The sequence below is a fragment of the Peromyscus californicus genome, unplaced genomic scaffold, assembly GCF_007827085.1.
Source record: "Peromyscus californicus insignis strain IS unplaced genomic scaffold, ASM782708v3 Scaffold_7__1_contigs__length_154581171, whole genome shotgun sequence".
NCBI lineage: Eukaryota > Metazoa > Chordata > Mammalia > Rodentia > Cricetidae > Peromyscus > Peromyscus californicus.
This window is the reverse complement of record NW_026294595.1, coordinates 44,306,553-44,323,964: the sequence shown is the minus strand read 5'-3', so window position 1 is coordinate 44,323,964 and position 17,412 is coordinate 44,306,553.

The following is a 17,412-nucleotide window of genomic DNA, read 5'->3' as shown; positions in this document are numbered from 1 at the left end:
AATCATCATTAATCCTTGGCTGTAAGGCAAACACTCAGATAATTGCTTTATATGTATTTTGCTCCCCAAATTATCACAGACAAATTAGTTGCAACTATTATTAGTGTGTTGCAGATTTGAGTTGAATAATTTGCTCAGGTCCTCAATGACCAAGCCTGAATCTGAAATTTATCTGTGTAATTTTAGAAAGTGCTTGTAATACTATTGGGGTTTATTGTTACTTTTGTAATTTTAAGTGTCTCATTGTGAAGCTCATTTGAACAGTACTTTTATTTCAGAGTTTTATTATGAATAGAAGAAAATTCAAATGGAAAAATATATTCTTACCATAAAACACACAGGCTCTCACACACATGTAGGAGATAAATTATGGGCAGCAAGAGTTACAAGCTACCATGAATTCTGTCATTTAAATATAAATAGCTCTGCTTCCAACTTAGATTCTGCATTGCAAATTTGGAGCTTTAAAAAATAAATTTTGCTCTTGAAGATCTTGCATTTTCCTGTAAAAGTGTCAGCAAAGTGGTATACAATACCATTATAGTAAGTTCTAGAAGTTTCTCAAAAAGTCATCTAACTTAATGGCAATGGATTTCTGGATGTTGGTCTCATTTTGAAAAATACTTTATGTATGAGACTAATGTGCATATTAGATTAATACATGTATATACAGAAGAAATAAACTTTGTTTTCATTAAGAAATATATTCCCTTACTATGCAAAAAGCCTGGTAATAGTTCATGTTTTGCTTTTCTTCACATGTAACAAACTTTGCTAGGCACTGAGTAGATTTAATGGTGAGCTTGGGATTCTGGCACCACTTTATAGCTCTCTCTCTCTCTCTTTCTCTCTCTCTCTCTCTCTCTCTCTTTTCTCTCTCTCTCTCTCTCTCTCTCTCTCTCTATATATATATATATATATATATATATATATATATATATATATATATATATATATATATATATATATAACTATAACTCAGATGCCCATTTCCAAGATGGGCTTCACTAACTTAGCGACCTTGAAAAAGCTTCATTGGTTAAATGAAATGGATGCTTACAAAACCTCAAGTGATGTGACCGATCTCTCTGGCTGGCCTTTTCCTAACCCTCCCTTGCTCCTATTCTCTTCAGCTCGTGGTAAACACTGCTCTCCACTCACTTTCTGCCAGGTCAACATTATGATTGATCATCTCTTTCTGATGTTCAATTACATATTTCGTTACCATAGATAATTGTGATACACTGACTATTAAGAATAAATGAATCTGTATGTTTTCATCACAGCAAAATAATAACATTTGAAGAGATATATATGCATAATTTGATTTGAGTGAAATATATACATGCAACATCACATGGTAGCCAAAGAATAGGTATTACTTTATATATAGTCATTGAGCCCCACCTCCAGCAAACTCTCCTGGTGTGTATTATAGCCCTCAATGGAGTTATTAATTCCTGTTATTAACTCTAACTCTACATTTGATAAAACATTATTTTAATGACTAAAATATTTATTCTGTTTATGAGCCCCTTAGCCTTCAAGGCTTGGAAAAAGAGAAGACATTTTTAAAGACACAGATTCTTAGACTGAAACATATTGGAAATTTTGGCTACAAAAACTATCATTAATTAATACATTTGTGTTAGTCATTATTGAATGCCTGAATAAAACAGTGGCACCACACAAGACCTGAATATCTGTCTTAGAAACTAACCAGCAAATATCAACATGATCAGTAACTCTTTGTCTTGCCTGTAAATAAATAAGTGATGCAAAACAATTTATTTACATGTGGGTTTTTAGAGACAGTGTCCCAACTGGTAGAAGTAAATTTATCTGGTCATTTAACACAATAATTAGTTCTAATCCAAGCTTGCGCAGTTAGGAAGAGAAAGCTGAACAAGAAAACAAGACAAAATAAAACAAAACTCCAAGAAGATAACAAACTTGCAAGCCAGAGAAGAGACCCACTTTCTTCTATAGCAAATGGGTCCTAATGATGTAAGCTGATTTGATCACCTAGTTCTGGGTCAGGATGAAAGACACTTGTTCCTCTCAATTCCACCCTGTGCACATACCTAAAGACCCCAGGAATTCTATGTAAAACAAGTATAGGAACCTTTAAAGGAGAAGGCATTGTGCCTAGGCACCCAGAAAGGTGAGGAACAATATGGCAGTAGATTTCTTGCATTTTCTTTTCTTCACCTACTAGCACTGGTTGTTGGAAGCATCAATAAGGTAGAAGCCTTAGTAAGAGAACATCAGGAATATTTCCCACATAAAAAGTCTATTCTTTGCACTGACAAAAACCAAAACAAATTTAAAAAAAGGCAACCCAGAATAGAAAAAAAAAAAAGTCTGTGACTGCTTAGCCCTGGGAAAATGCTTTGCAAAATGTGTAACTAAATTTCCCCACTTCCCTCAAGGCTGAGTGGGAGTCTAAATTTTATGTTTTCCTTTGTTCTTCTCATACCCTTCAGCTCAGAGAAGACATAGTGGGCAGAATATGTTTTAACCATTAATTCTAATATTTTCTTCATTAAGTTTCTCTTGACAATTTCATGCATGGATATGAAAGATTCTAAGACTTTTCTCTGTGCTGTCTTTTATCTTCCTCCCATCCCTACCAAACTCCTCACCATCACTTTCCTAACCTCCTATCTTTGGTTGGATTTATAACTCATTTTGTTTAACCAAGGCCATCTGTGTGACAACTGGATTGTCACTATTCATTGGAGAATTATGGAGTCACCAGTGGGTGTATATATGAAGACAATGACTCCCCCTCCCTGAATTATCATTAACAAGTAGTTGAGCAGTGAGGCCTAGGGTATGTTGACCATCTCCTCCATCCAAGTCTGACTATTGATTGGTCCATATTTGTGAAGGTTCTTTGCAGACTTCCTTTATTGTGAGAGACCATGACTGTAATGGCTGTGCTTTCTCCAGTAGATGGCCTTCTGTAAACTGTCTTATAGCTCTTATGTTCTTTGTATTCCATTCTACAGAGACACTTGCACATCTTTGTTCTTTGCTGGTCTATTCCTAATAGCTAGGAAATGGAGCAGCTTAGATGTCCACTGATGGATGAGTAGATGATGAACATGTAGTATATGTACATAATGTAATTTATTCAGCTGTAAAAAAGTGAAATTATATAATTTAAGGTAAATAATTGGAACTAGAAAAATTATATTGAGTGAGGTAACCTGGCACAAATAAATGTTGCAAGTTCTCCTTCTACATGGATCCTACATTTTAATCTGCAATTTTATGCATTCATGTTGGAGTACCTATAGAAACCAAGAAACTGGAAAGTGGATAATGGGTGGGGGAAGCCTTAAAGCATGGGAGTATCAGAATGGAGGCAATATGGAAGTAGAGATGGGGAGTTATATGGACAGAAATGTTTAGGAAAGAACAGGGCATAGTGGACACCAGGAAGAGTGGTGTTAACACAGGCAAAGGGGCAATGAATATGTCTTGTGGAAGCTTACCATCTTAGAAACAAAGAGAGGAATATAATTTATTAATTTTCTTTTTCAAATGAGTTTGAGATTCTTTACATGGTTAGGAAAAGTTGCCAAAATCATGGGTAATAATAAACAATGACTCTTTATGAGTTGCTGGTCAGACAGGAATCAGAAGCTCCCCAAACACCAAAGGCTCCTGACATTTTTCTAGGTTACCTAGCGAACCCAGAAGATAAACCATATTGCATATGACAGCATACATCTTGGTTGCTAAATACAGAGAATTCAAGCTGGAACTGAACTGGAAACCTCTTTGCCGCCTGTTAGTATTCATGGCTCTGGAAGGTGTTTTGCAGGGTACAGAGACACAAGGGCATCAGTAGTCTTAAACATAAAATCCTAGAGCTATGAGACCATCCTAGAAAGAAGAAAAGGACTTTTATTTCCACTTTCTAACAAATCTTCATCCAAGACTTCTGAGGAGGCCACTCTGTTTTTCTGCCCCACCTGGGGTTGAGGAAATATCCCTCTGCTCCCTATTTATGTCAGAGGACACATCACCATAACCATCACCCAATAATTATGAAGGCTTCCTTTTCACGGTGGTATAAGTTCAAGCCATGTGGAGAACAGTGAAATATGGCTCCCTCTTCCCAGTTATACAGGGATGCCAAATGATCAACAGTAGGGATTCTGAACCCCTGCCATGTCACCTAACAGTAATGGTGTACCCCTCTAGGGAGTATAAGGATCCTGGCTTTCATCCTGGGCAATTAAGAGACAAATACAGATCTGCAGCTCACTTTGCCAGAAACTGCACAGGCTATTGGTTCTGAAGGCCTTTTGTCTAGACAGTCTAACTCTAACTGCATGGCTTTGCCACCAAATTCTGATGACATGCTCTGCCTGTCCTCTAACTCATGGCTACTATGTTCATTTCCATGTATATGGTAGATATTCTGTTATCCTATTTATTAACATTGCATTAATGTTTTCCTATTTGTCTTACTGTGTGGCATCTATTTCCTGGTTGTATGTAGACCACCACAATGCTCTCATTCAATAAGAGATGTTTTTTTCTCTAGTTTCAATAGTAGGTCATGATGACCTTTATTGCCAGACTGGTCAATAACAAATCATGATACTGCTCCCTTATTGCTGATTGTGTTCCAGTGTGAAGTGAAATTAAGAAAATTCTTCATCCCAGATACCTGATAAACAGAATTATAAGTGGAGCAGGAGGCAGCATGCCTCACATTTGCTCTGCTGGACACTAATATTAAATACTGTTATTCAGAAAACAATGCAGAAAAGATTACATCGAAAACAATGTGGTTAAGACACTTAACATACCCATCTTAGAAAATTATTAGGCACGCTTCCTTACAAAATACTATGAAAAGTCCCACAGAAAATGAGAAGTCCAAGTAATTCAATGATGTTATAAACTTATTAGGCCAGATATCTCTTAAATGTGTTCTTCATCATATTGATAGATGTTGTCTTCTGTCAGAGCCAGTTTGAAAAATTGATGGAAAGCATAACCCAATAATTATGAAGAAACAAGTCTCAGTTTCCTGCTATATGTATGTATATATCATATATTTTTATATTAAACCAATTATATATATTATTCATTTCACATAGTCATGACTTTAGCAAGTTCTGAGGGAAAACCCTTACGTTAATCACTATTATATTCAACACTTTTGGGGTTTTTATTTTATTAAAATGTAGACATTGTTAAAGATCACGGTGTAAGCTTTGACTTATGCATAAAATAAAAATGCTTTGCTAACATTCAGAGAACTGTATTAGGCATATTCTGTGTCTTCATGTACAGAGATTAAAAACTGCACATATAAGAACAATGTTACAAAAGTCACTTTTTTATATAATAAGAGATGAAGATCTGGTAGGATATTGTTTTATGAAGGCAGCACAGCCAACTCCTTATAGCATCTCTTTCTTCTGAACTTCATATAATTTCCTTCTGTTTATCCACTGACCTGTTGCTGGTTGTTATGAGGCCTGTTTGTCACTTTATCTAGTCAGCCACATCAACAGTGAGATAGAGCTAGGGGGTCAATATTATGGATTTAAATTGTCTTTGCCAAGTGTCTTCACCCAGTTATACTTTAACAAATTGGGTCATTGAGTCTGAGAATCAACCAAAGTAGACCAATGTTGGATGAAATTAGAAATATTCATGGGTTAACACAACTAATGTTCTTATTGCAGTAGAAATATGTGATCTTTAGAGTATCACATAATGCACAAAAATGTTTCAATTCTAAGTAAATTAACCCTGCATTTTCTTCTCTCCCATCTCTCTTTCTGCTTTTATTAGAAAAAAGTTTATTTTATGTGTATAACTGCGTGTCATCATGTGCACTAAGTGCCTGGTGCTCTTGGAGGCCAGAATAGGACACTGGATTTCATAAAACAGTGTGAGTCTTCTCTCTCCTGATCTTCTGGCATCTATTAGATTTGCTTCTCTTTTTAGTTCAAAATATAACCCATCTAGAGAAGTATTCCTGATTTCTCAGTGCTGCCATAGTTCACTGTTTAATATTTATTATATTTGGACAGATGATGACAACTGTACTTTCATATTTGTTTAGGTGGCTATTTTATTAGTTCTCTAACATCAAGATCCTAAATGTAGGGATCATGTCAGTGTCTGTCTAGAAAGTTCGTCTTTGACCTGTAACATAGTGCCTGGAATGAAGTTGAGACTTGGAAAATATTGAGTAAATCGATAAATGCTCTAATGCTACACATTTAGATTTTTACACAAATCATCAACAACATATACAAATATTCTTTTTCTTATGCTAGATTCAAGGTGTAGAACAAGAGTTCTCTTGTAATTAATTTAAATCGAGTAGATCTTTGGAGAGACCCAAGTAAATACAGTTCTAACAAGCACCTGATGTGGCTTTCAGAATGATGTTTTGGAATGCAGACTTTGAAGAGCACAGAAACGACAGTGACAGCTCAAACTGATGCACAGAGACATAATCTGTCAAGATTTGGAAAATACATATGAGCTGGCATTCCCATTAGGATTCCAAATACTGCATGTCATGTTGCTGCCAAGTGATTGATTGTCTTATGAGAAAGTGTAGCGGGTCTGCAGAGGGAAAATTTTTAAATAAGAAAAAAGTAGCCCTGTCTGTAACCACATTGTCACTGAATTAAAGACTGGACTCTTCCTGATAGTTTACACCTTATAATATATGTATTTTTAAGGATTACGCCCTGGCCTCAGTTTTAGTGCTGAGCTTATTTCTAACCAAAATAATTCTGGCGGGCTTGAGATCCACTGCATGAAACTAGGACAATAATGCCTTTGTTTGTCAGCTTTCCATTTTGTGTAGAAAACAAATTAAGTCTTTGAATAAAGAAAAATTACCAAGTGCTTGCCCTATCCTCTGAACCTCCTAAAGTCATCTAAACAAGCTTTGTAGGTAGTCTCATACAGTTGATTTACTAAGACTTCTTTCAAGGCATGACTCTTATATTGTGTGTTTGAGGACAGACTTCTCTTTTACTTTTCCATTAACCGTGAGTTTACAAGTTGAAAGCACAGGCATTTATCAACTTAAACATATTTTAAAATCTGAGAAATAAATGATTATCACAAAATTATAGTGAAATTTCAAATAGTATGATTAATGTCAAGAATAGCAAAATCTTGGGGCTGGAGAGAGGACTAAGAGTCACTGTTACACTTCCCACCAGTTACTCTAATATTTATAGCATCAAATTCCAATATTCTCCTTTTTCACTAAGCAGAGAATGACCACCGAGTGTAACTTAAGCCTAAGAGTCAGTTTACTGCGGTCACATCTGTCTGTTTTAAGTTACAGTCCTAGCAAACTCTCTGGAACCAGCATGGGCTGCTTCCTTCCCCTCTGGTGATAATGAATATATTTATTCACGTTGCTTATATGAAGTGATACCTGTGGCTGACGGCAAGCGATGCAAGTTTTGCTGCTCTGAAAAGGTGGTATTCTGTGGCTGAGTAAACTGAGCTTACACCAGGAAAGAATGCATATTTCAGCTTCAGGAACTTGGGAAGTGACTGCATTTTCTCCCAGGAGACAGGCCTTTGCTAAATTCACAGGAAGCCTCCCTCTGAGGCAGGCAAGGAGAGTGCCTTGGGAGGTTGTCAAACTCTGTTTCACTCTCTGTAATAATTTAAAGTTGGCTTTGAAAAAGAGCTTGCCGCAGTGTCTGGTTTGCATGCCTCGTCTGTTTGTAGAATAATTTCAATTATAAATCAATTTATTTTTATTTTCCATGAAAGAACAAGAAATGTCTCTTTTCGTTCTCATTACTTCCCCTGGTTTCTGTGTACTCCCTCCTTTCCCAACACACATGGATCAGAGAATCTCTCAAGAAGCACTTTAATTATTATTCTCATTATAGTTTTCAAATATCTTATTGAGTTATTTTTTATTAGAAATCTTAATGCCCACTACAATCAGGAAACATTTTTTATCCAAATGAAAGATCTATCAACTTGAGAATCAACACCATCTGAGTTGAACGAAGGTTCTCATTGGGTAGACTCTTTCACTTTGGTAGTTGTACCTATGCATCTGCAAGAGGAAAACATTGTTGAAACCCAAGTCTACCCTCCTTGAAAATGCTAACTAATGGTCCTAAACAGTGACAGCTTCTAAGAAGACTGTGAGGCACGTTGGAGTCAGCAAGCTGCAGCTTCAAGCTACAAAACAAAAGGTTTCTAAGAACCTGCAAAATTTATGTTGTCATTAAGCCACACTCTCTGCCAACAGAAGCTTCAGTTTCACAAATGCAGAAAGTAAGCAAGAGTTATGGAAATGCATCAACCCAACACCTTCCAACAAAGCTAAGGACTCAAGTGTTAAACCTGTCATATTAGTGTAAGTTATTCTTTGTTGTTGTTGTTTGGTTTGCATTTTCTGTTACCAAGCATCCAGTATTTTAATTGTGATTGAGAAATATTCCCAGATAGCAGTGTTTTATTTTTCAAAGAAAAGAATTCTAAAAGCAACCCCTAAAAAAAATGTTCAAAAAATAATTCAGCTGCTCTTTTGAGAGAGAAAAAGTTATGAATTTTTGGCAGACCATTGCTAAACATTTAACTGATACGAATGTGAGAGAAATGAGTGAAGAGTTTCAAGGACATTTTCAATATTAAAAATGAATTAAATATTTAAAACTAATATTGTAAATTCTACCCATTTTTCTGGCTATTCTAAGTTCAGCAAGACAGATGTTTAAGGGTTTTTCTCTCTACCAGCACATTACTCACTTGCCTCTAATAAGATACATGCATAATTCATACCCATGAAGGAAAAGAGACAGGAACAGCACATTTGTTTATTTTACATTCTTTTATCTCCTCATTCACATTTATTAAGGGAACTAGCTAAGGTATCTTGCTACAACAAATCATTAAAAGAATTTCTGCAGTAATATTTACAATAAGATTGTCTTACCGCCATGTCCTTTTCTGTTAAGTTTCAGTCCAGTGACTCAGGTACCACAGGCACACATCCATTAAAGGAAAACACAAATTTAACAGTTCTTTAACCCACTGATGCCATCTAACTAATGGACATCAAGCATGATGGACATACGTCGGTAGATAGCAGTTACCAGACACCAAATCTGTCATAGCCAGCCCTGGGAGCTACATTATTTAGTAAGTCATGGAAGAGAGAAGTGTGCCCTCGACCATAACCCCTGCTTGTTCTGAATACTCAGCTTACACACTCACCAGGTAAAAGCTGATTGAAGCAGCTTTTGTTTCTAAATTCTGTACAACAAAAAAAACAATCTTTAGTAGGACTTGTCTTGTAGCATCCTGAGAATCTGTCTTTTGGTTGTGGATAATTCATATTTAACAAAATAAGATATTTGTTAAATGTTTCTGGGATGATCCCCAGCAGACTGATCACCAGAAAAGAACTTTAATTTAAGGCAAAACTGATGTCCTATCACCCGGAGAGCTTCTACCACACTCTTTTAGCGCATCTGCAGGGAAATAATTCAAGGCTTGCTTTCAGGGTTGTAAGTGTGACTCTCAAGATCAGTGATAAAAAGAATAACAATATTCTAGAGATTGATGGGTGGAAATCTACCTAAAGGCAAACAGCATAAATTCCATCTTAAAGGATTTACAGTCTAGTAGGATGCCTTGTTCTTCACTGTACACAAATACCACCTGAAATGTCAGCTGTAGATTCCCATGACCTCATATGGTCAGTTTCAGATTCAACAGGTTTGGAATGTAGTCTGGGAATCCGCCTTCCTTAAGCAACTTAGGTAATTCTAATTCCTAGCACCTGTGAGTGCTGGCTGCAATTAAAGAAAACTACTGCCACATTGACATAAAGATAAATGAACTGAAGAAGAGAAAATAGCATCCATTAGTTCAGTAACACATTGCTTACTTAAGACTACTATGCTAAACCACAATTAAATGTTTATAAACTACATAACAAGGAGAAATGTTTGAGCAAGGGGTTGGGGAAAAAGGGAACTCCGTTTCATTAGAGAGAATGTAAATTAGGGTAATTTATCTGGACAAGCACACGGGGGAACCCTCAGATAACTAAACATAGAACAAACTAGGATATAAGCCAGAAGTCCTACTTCTTACTTCTTTGTATGCAAAGTAAAAACTGAAAGTAAGGCCTAAAATAGCTATGTATATCTTTGGTGTAGCATTGCTCACAATAGGCAAATGTTTACTGATAGGAGGTAGATAATCTCAGCCTTCCCCAATTTCTCTCTAGTACATATATGTATGCATGATCAGTCTCTCACCTGATCTCTAACAGAGAGCATGATGCTCACTAAGCACCCTATTTCTCAGCCATGTCAAAAGTTCCAATTTATGTGGTTTGCCAATAGTTATTCCCTCCTGCCTGGAAGCTGCCTTATGTAATTGGTTCAGTGATATTCTATTCAGAATAATATTTCTTTCTTTACAAAAATAAATTTAATATGATTGGTACATTTAACATAACATCTTTACTCTTTCTTGTTTAACACATGAATCTCATACAAAAGAAGAACTATATCATGCAATTAAATGAGAAGTTTATTCAGTCTTCAAATTATTATATTTCTGAAATCTGATTTGAGAGCTTAAATTATAGGGTAGCTTTGATATGACTTTTGAGATAGATTTGGGTGTGATATAGAGATTAAACACTAAGCCTATTATTATAACTTGGTCACATTCAGAGCTTCATATTCTGATGTGTTATAATATTTTGCAAGAATTTAACAAAAATAAATACAGAACAATTTATGCAACAGATTTTAGTCCAGTAATTTTAGAAAAACAAAATGTAGTACTTACCTTAGTGTATTTATTTTCTATTCTCAGAAGGTTAGAAAAGTGATGGTGTTAGAAATTACAGATCTGTCATCATCATCTAGTAAAAACTTGCTGAAATGCAGCAATAATAAAACAGTTTGCAAGCATCTATAAAATAAGGGGTAGTGGGTAAAATTTCTTTGGCATTGTGACAAATAACGTCAGCCAAATCAACTTAATTTCCATCTAGAGAGAGTAACAAAAACAGTAGCCACAGGGAACTTCTCAGACAAAAGTATGTCCTAACCCTGTCATGAGGTAGAAGTAATTCCACATGGTGCAGAAAGAAAATGCAGTTTCTATGGCATTTTAACCTTTTAAGTGCTTCTATTAATAACTGTATTTAATATACCTGCAAATGAGGCTCACTTAGAAAATTGGAAAGACAAGGAGGCCTGCTAGATATTAGGATGACGGTGCCATACACTAATTTACGACAGACTGATTTTATGATGATTTTCTTATGAAAATACATTATTGTGAAAACCAAGTCCTTAGCAGCAACAATGTCTTATAAACAACATGCTTCTCTGCTTGATATTATTCTCATCTGTGTTAAATTACAGAAGTTAAGTCAAAGAACCACAGCTAGAAAATATGAGAAACTATAGTGTCCATATAATGATGTGATGGTACCCTTGCTACAGAACTGTCAAGATCTGGAGACCCGAAAATAGAGGAGGTACATGTAATGAAATCAGATATGCCATCTACTTAAGGAGTCAGTACAGCTAGGTATCATTTCTATTGCTGACCCCAAAGGCTTCTGTCCACAAGAAGAGTTTATACCCCTCTCATCTAGAAAGACTCAGGGCATATAACATGGCGAAAACAGCACATAGTGAAATAGTCACATTTTAAAATAAGTGTTAGTAATTCCTAAGCAGGAAGTCAGAAACTTGAAGTAGCATTAAAATGTCAAATACCTTAGCAAAAAAGAAGTACTAATTTTAAAGTAAATGTTGAAGAATTGTAATAGATAGGAGTGTTTAGAAAGAGGTAGAAGGACCCAAATGAGCATTTTGTGATTCTATCACAGATATTTTATGTTCCTAAGAATAGGAGACAGGTAAAGACAGCAACATCAGAAAAAAAGTAGCATATGGATGACAGAAATGAAGTTATTTTCTAGATAGACACTGAGAAAAATGCTTTCCCTTACCATACTAATTCTGACTAATTTGTATTTGCTGGCTTTAGGAGTTGGACTAGGCTTACTCTAAAACTGGTCAGCTCACAAGGACACCTATAAGTATAGCAACTGCTCAGTTTGTTGGATATGGAAGATTTTTGCCATCCCTATAATGTGTAACTTCATACATTTATATCAGAGCCTGCATACAGTATTATATAAAATAATATATATGGTATTATATTATATTTTATGTATATATATCTCTATATATAGATATATATACATATATCTTACTGCATAATGAATCAATAGCAAATGGCTATTCTTGTGCATCTATTGGCTAGGCTTTGTGCTCTTTATTAAGACTTGCATTAAATACTTCACTCATGTAGCTGATGTTATGCATATTTGAGCTAGAGAACCACTGTATGAAGAAGTATAAACTCCAATGTATAGAATGGACAACCGATTCCTTTTAGGAAAGTGTCTCAAAGGCACATTTCTATCACAGTGTCTTTAAAACAGGTAACCTAAAATATTATTTGACTCCTGGACTTTCTGCTCAGACAATATATTTATTTTTGGTTGTGAGCCTAGCTTTTAACAGCTGAAACATCTCTCTATCCCAGATAATACATTTATAAAATGGCTTTTCCATGTTGAACTGTGCATTCAGAAAGGAGACCCACATTTTCTTTAGTAATTCATTCATTTGACATATAGTAGTTGAGAACCAAGTTGTACTGGAAAAAGTCCTCTGATAATAAATACAGTGCATTCTTTGACTCCCAGGATCCTACAGTTTGGTGAAAGGATCCAATAAAGGAGTCTCCAACAGTTGTGCACTAAAGTTCTTGATGTTTAGCAATTTGTTGTGGATATAAAAATCTGGCTTTTCTATTGGTTCCAATTTGAATATTTCTTTCATTTTTCTCAGATTTCTTTTGTTCCTGGGTATTTTGTTTATTTGTATGTATATCACATTCCTTCCTGGTGCCCATGGGGGACAGGAGAGAGTATTGGAGCCCTTGGGACTGGATATAAGATGGTTGTGAACTACCATGTGGGTTATGGGAACCAATTCCTGGTCCTTTGCAAGAGAAAATAGTGCTTTTAACCACGGAGGCATCTCTCCAGCCCATGAAAATTTATTTGTTGTATACATCCCAAAATTTTTCTGTAAATCATCCCATTAAGCTATTTTATTTCTGAAGTTTGTATGGAACCACGCAATCCTACTTCCAGAAGAAAAAAAAATACTTTATGTATTTGAAGAAACTTTTAATGCACCCTGTTATCATCTATCCAAGCAAATGCCCCAAGTTCACCTACCACAAATGTTCTGACAGATCTTCCAGTAACTACAATCCTAATCTGTCTACCATCTGAAATCAGAACTAGTCATACATTCTCTTAGCACACTACAGCTAGGTCACTTATTTTTCTTTAGTAGACTAGTAAATCTTGAAATATAGCTAAAATTTTCACTCACCTTCAGTCTCCTGAGCATTTTCACAAGGCCAAATAATTTTAATTAAACATAAGTGAAGAGTTTTATGGATATAAGGAAAATAAATATTCAATATCAGAAAAGTTAATACTATAGCAATTACAGTAGCTGGTGTAGATTCTTTTGGAAACATGACCTAGAAACCTTGGAAGTTCTTTTTTTCCTAGTATCACAAATTTACTGAAGTTGTTTTAACTGTTAATGTACATTGCAATATACATGAGTGATATTCAAAATATTTAACAGCTACTCTTGGATGGATACAAATATAGCAGTATACAACAAATTTGATTCCTGTTCAACTTGTACAATAAATTTGTTTCCATCAGATTCTATACCTTCAAACTCTTCATATCTTTCTATGACACCATATTTCTTCCATTTATTTACTGGAATTAGAACATGGGAACAGTACTTTCCATATCCACTATTAAACAAATCACTTCCCATGAAGACTCCCTTATATTTTATGCAATATGGATCTTATGCTTTAATGACCTAAGATTTCTCAGGATTTGGGAATTGTGAATTATCAAGTTCCATGATCTGAGATTCTGGCTCTGTAATTGTAGAAGGAATTTTCCTCCCGGATCTATAGGTAGAAGTCATGGTCCCCAGTGAGATTCTTCTTGGAGGCAGAGCTATCACAGAAGTAATTAAGAACAAATGCAGTTAAAATTCAATCATGCTGGCTCTTGATCTTGAATTCCCAGTATCTAGAACTACTAGGAAAGAAAAGTGCATCATTTAAGGCAGTGATCTTCAGTAATTTTGTTGTGACAGGGCTGAGCTAAGACAATCTTTACAACAATCCTTTCAAGGACATATATCATATTACCATTTTGCAAATGAAAACATGGGGTTAGAATGCAAATTGGTGATTCTTTATTGCAATTCAAATAATGCCTGACCCATAAGAACAGAACACATTTCTGGGAGCTAGAAGTGAAAGGTTTACAACAAGCCCCCATGGTCGGGCGTGTTCGCATATGCCTGGCAGACACTTCTGCCTATCCAGGTCCAGGTCAGGATAGCCATTTCCGGGTCAGGGCATCTCGTGTGACCAAGATCCGTGACGTTCCATTGGCTATGTAGGTGCACAATGTGGCCATGTGATCTACGCACTTGCGTGTAGTAATGATGCTGATCTGTCCACGCCCAGCCTTTAAAATCTGGCGCCATATTCCCGGTTCCTTCTTCTTCTCCACACATGTGCTTCCTGCAGGCCTGTTCACTCTCTGTCCCTTTACCTTTAATAAAACTCTTGTTAGTGGATTCTGTCGTGTTTTCTAACATTTCCTTGCAGGGTAAGAACACAGCGCAGCCGAAAAACTAACAAGAAGTTCAGGGCCAGCTGGGAAACCTTGTGAAGAACATGCTGAGTCAGATATTGTGTAAAAGATTTACAAATCTTTGAGTATCAAAACCTTTACTTTAGAAGGACCATCAGTAGCATTCTCTTTTGTAAGTTTTTAAGTAAAGGTCATAAAGGTGAAATCTTTGTGGGGGAACCCTTTACCCAAATGAAATGTTTATATTTAGCATTCCTCTTCACTTTCTTATAAACATCCTAGCCCAAATTGCAAAAGTGATCTTCTCAGCACATTCTTCATATCTAAAATAGAATGAGATCTTATTAATAATCTCTTCCATTTTATGGCTCATCATAAACAAATAAATCCATCATTCTAAGACCTGGTGCCAGGAATATTGTTCATCTTCTACCATTCCTAGTCAAAGTCAATGAATGAGCACAGTTAGTTGCTTGTTTGCACTTTTATTTAGTCTTTGTTGTTGTTTTGGTGAGTGTCCCGCCAAGGATACATGACAAAGACTTCAATGGAAGCCTGTGGAGTTAAGAGGTGGTGGAATGTTTTAGAGGTGTGGCAAATTGAGAGGAGGTTGCATTATTGGGTGTATGCTTCAAAAAGTGATACTGCAAGCTCTGTTCCTGGGTGCCATAAGATGACCAATTTGACATCATGCAATGTGATATAACAGGTTCAAAGTGATAGGATCATGTTACTTTGGATTTGTGATCCAAATTAAACTATTGTGAGTGCCGTGTGTGTGTGTGTGCGTGTGTGCGTGTGCGTGTGCGTGTGCGTGTGCGTGTGCGTGTGCGTGTGTGTGTGTGTGTGTGTGTGTGTGTGTGTGTGTGTGTGTGTGTAGCCATTTTTCTAAGTATTTGTATGTCCATGGGAGTGTGTGGAAGAATGCACACACATGTACAGCAGTGTGGAGGCCAGAGATCAACAATAGGTCTTTTGTCAATCATCCTTATTTTTGAGAAAGGATCTTTCTCTAAACCTAGAGCTCTCTGGTTGTGTAGTCTGGCTGGCCTTTTGGTCTTGTTTCTACCTCTTCAGCACTGGGATTACAAGTATGAACTACTACACCCAGGGTTTTACAAAAATGCTGAGGATCCAAAATCGTATGTTCATACTTCTGAGACAAAACTTTCCTAACGGAGTCATCTCCCAGTTCCCTCATTTTGCCTTTAAAATCAATTCTCTTGAGTACATTGATTTTTAGTAAAGGAAAGCTGAATAGCAGAACCCTTTATAATTTGGCTTGGTGCCATACCATATGACTGAGTAGAGTCTCAAAATGTCACAATGACTTCTGCTTTAAATCAGATGGAAATTGTGTAGATTTTAAGCTCATAAAAGTCACAATCCTTAATTTCTTTATTTCTTTCCTTCATTTAGAACTATGCAATGCTTTATGATACAAACTAACTTCTTTTATCTTGAAAATAATGTCAAGAATCATTTTTAGATTGCTATGAACTTGACTTGTGCATATTTATTACTAAGCAATGCAAAGTACATCTGCTTAATAAGATACATTAGCATAAAGTCTTGATGTAATAAACAGGGGTGTCAATGCTAATATCCTATGAACTCTTTGTAGAAAAATTATTAAAATGTACACATTATATCGTTGAGCATAAATTATAATATTCCAACCATATTTCTTAATGGGCTGGTTAATGTATGTGTGTGTGTGTGTGTGTGTGTGTGTGTGTGTGTGTGTGTGTGTGTGTCTATAGGTCTGTCTGTGCATGTGTACATATGTGTTGGCATGCATTTGTAGATATCTGGAGACCAAAACTCAACCTCAGGTATAGTTCCTTGAGAGCTGTCTATCTTGGTTTTAGTGACAGAATCTATTGCTAGCCTGGTGCTTGCAGTGTATGCCAGGCTGGCTGGTCAGAGAGCCCTGGGGAATCACTGATCTTTTTTCTCAGTGGTGGGATTACAAGCCCATGTTACCACACAGAATTCTGACATATGTTCTGGGGAACTGAACTTATGTCTTGATATTTGCAAGAGAGACATTTTACTGAGTGGGCTATTCTCCACAGCTCCCCTTTTTCTTCCTTTTATTTTAGTCTTTTTTTATTTTGGGATGGGGAAGAGATTCCCTAGGTTGTTCAGTGTGGTCAACTAAATATTTAGCTCACTTTTACCTGGAACTCACAATTCTATAGCCCTTGGACACCTAAGAAATGGTATTATAGTGAAGTGTGAGCAACCCATTCCAGATGCTAACTTTTTCTTTGATGATCGTTATGCTATATATCCTTGCTCTGAAAAGCCTACATTGATAGACTGTGTATGTAGCCATCTTATCTTGTTTAATAGTTAATAACTATTAGATAGTCTTACATTTTCTCTGAGTACTGTGATAGGCCTGCCAATAATATGTACTTAATGTGAGAAAGCATAATTTCAAAAATGACAATAGGGGTTCAGCCCCTACTACTCACATTCCGCCAAGCCCCACAGACTGTTCTCCCTCTTCCCGTCTTTGCTCGGTATTTGTTTATAAATGCCTTGTTCTTCATAGTTGTTCTGGGATACAGAGCAAACTTCAGCAAGAATACTATGACTCA